The sequence below is a fragment of the Schistocerca piceifrons genome, unplaced genomic scaffold (assembly GCF_021461385.2).
Source record: "Schistocerca piceifrons isolate TAMUIC-IGC-003096 unplaced genomic scaffold, iqSchPice1.1 HiC_scaffold_1182, whole genome shotgun sequence".
In the NCBI taxonomy this organism is placed as follows: Eukaryota; Metazoa; Arthropoda; class Insecta; order Orthoptera; family Acrididae; genus Schistocerca; species Schistocerca piceifrons.
The window spans coordinates 5001-7500 of record NW_025726996.1 but is presented as its reverse complement, the minus strand read 5'-3'; the positions used below and the strand labels follow the sequence as shown (position 1 = coordinate 7500).

The window sequence follows — 2500 nt, the reverse complement described above, 5'->3', positions numbered from 1 at the left end:
ACACCTTGCAAGTCTTGCTCACTTTCCACATGCTCCTGCTGTACACTGTAATGTGGATGGCAGCAGGACGTACATGCCGCCCCTCCCCACGTCCCCACCTTGCCCCCTGCCTTCGCAAGCTGGTTGGTGAGAAGTTTGCATGTTCAATGCCCTTCGCATGCGACGTACTCAGGCTACGTTGTGGTGCGGCCTGTGTCAACTGTCCGCTGATGTCGTACGCGTGAACCACAATCTGTACTGCACATTCGTCCTTATGTACTGAATGATACATCGTGGCACATGTGTGACCGCACAACGACTGCGCCCAAAAACGGCGGACCATACAGTGCAAATATTGTGCACGCAGCTACGTGTCGTCTCCCTATGAGAGCTGGATTGCAGTGTGGTACGCCATAGAGACGTGTGGGAGGAACGGACGCCGTGGATGGCGATCAGCATGAGCTGTCTGTTGATGTATTCGGACCTAGTCGTCTCTCCTCACACACCGTGATGGCATGGTGCACCGCGTTCCATATCTGCGACATGCTACAGAGGCCGGTTGACAGTCGTTCGAGCAATGGACATCGCATACGTACGGGGGCCACCTTCCACGTATTGTCTAGGCGTGCACATTTTGTTGCGTGTATGTGGGCAGACGTAGTGTGGCGTGACACCTGACACAGGCATGCAATAATCGTTGAAGTTGCAAATGGCGATGGACGCCTGCGTTTTCTGGTGAAGTTACGCAAATGAACAAATGGTAACCTGTTGTGGTGCGGTTGTTCTCGCTAGGGGTGAATCGGTGATGGCGACGATAGGTTGAGGTACTAACCGGTTGTTCCAGCGATACCCACCATGCCGACGAAACTGAACGGCATCTGGGTGTGAAGCGATACGCGGCGGTGGCTGGGTGGGACCGTCCCCGGCCGGTGAGGGGGCGCCTCCCGGCGTGCTGGCCGCGCGGTGCGTGGGCGCACGCGCTACAGCCGGCTGGTGGGGGCGGCCAGTGGCAGGCGCGCCGGCCGACGGACGCGGCAGGCGTCGCAGCTGCGCGCCGGCGCACCCTGCGCGCGGCGCCGTGCGGCCAAAGTAGGTCCTCGCGGGCCCGGTGCGAAGCGCGGTGGACATCTTCAGTGTGCTGGTCCGATTGAGGACTGTGTGCGTTGAGGATGCGCCGCCGCCCGGCGCTCGGCGCCGCGACGCCGTCTGCTGCTCGGTCGCCCCAGCGGTTCTCGCTGGTGGTTTGTATCGCAGCTGTGCGGATGTGTTGGCGCGTGCGCTGTGCTGGGAGAGTTCGCTTCGGCACCCAAGTGGGGCTTTTGTCCTTCTGTGGCGCTGGCGTTGGAGCTGCCGGTCACCGTAGGTGGCGCGTGTTGTCTCCCGCCGGCAATGCCACGACAGCACGCTCCCGGGCCTCTGTCGGCAGCGGCAAGCTCAGTTGGGAGCACGGGTGGTCGCACCGAAAGCGTCTACTCGCCTAACTCCGGGCGATTGCGCCTCTCTCGAACCCGACCAAGTACTTGGGACGGCGCTGCGCGCCGCCGGGACCTGAGAGGGTTTCGAGGTGTATTGTGCAGGGGAGCTCAGCCTCCTCCTGTTTGCAGAATGATTGAGCGGACGCTTGCGTGTTCGCGCGGGCCCCCGGGACACACTCCCGGGCGGCCGGCTGCTCAGCTCTAGTTGACGCAGCTCCCTGGTTGATCCTGCCAGTAGTCATATGCTTGTCTCAAAGATTAAGCCATGCATGTCTCAGTACAAGCCGCATTAAGGTGAAACCGCGAATGGCTCATTAAATCAGTTATGGTTCCTTAGATCGTACCCACGTTACTTGGATAACTGTGGTAATTCTAGAGCTAATACATGCAAACAGAGTCCCGACCAGAGATGGAAGGGACGCTTTTATTAGATCAAAACCAATCGGTCGGCTCGTCCGGTCCGTTTGCCTTGGTGACTCTGAATAACTTTGGGCTGATCGCACGGTCCTCGTACCGGCGACGCATCTTTCAAATGTCTGCCTTATCAACTGTCGATGGTAGGTTCTGCGCCTACCATGGTTGTAACGGGTAACGGGGAATCAGGGTTCGATTCCGGAGAGGGAGCCTGAGAAACGGCTACCACATCCAAGGAAGGCAGCAGGCGCGCAAATTACCCACTCCCGGCACGGGGAGGTAGTGACGAAAAATAACGATACGGGACTCATCCGAGGCCCCGTAATCGGAATGAGTACACTTTAAATCCTTTAACGAGTATCTATTGGAGGGCAAGTCTGGTGCCAGCAGCCGCGGTAATTCCAGCTCCAATAGCGTATATTAAAGTTGTTGCGGTTAAAAAGCTCGTAGTTGGATTTGTGTCCCACGCTGTTGGTTCACCGCCCGTCGGTGTTTAACTGGCATGTATCGTGGGACGTCCTGCCGGTGGGGCGAGCTGAAGGCGTGCGACCGCCTCGTGCGTGCTCGTGCGTCCCGAGGCGGACCCCGTTGAAATCCTACCAGGGTGCTCTTTATTGAGTGTCTCGGTGGGC

At 58.7% G+C, this 2500-nt stretch overlaps 1 non-coding gene across 1 annotated transcript in view; it reads left to right on the top strand.

Moving 5' to 3' along the window:
* Nucleotides 1-1669: 1669 nt before the first annotated feature.
* LOC124728944 overlaps nucleotides 1670-2500 on the top strand; it is a 1909-nt gene continuing 1078 nt past the window's right edge. Inside the window, exon 1 of the ribosomal RNA XR_007007497.1 lies at nucleotides 1670-2500. This exon is cut by the window's right edge and continues 1078 nt beyond it. This is a non-coding gene — a ribosomal RNA (small subunit ribosomal RNA).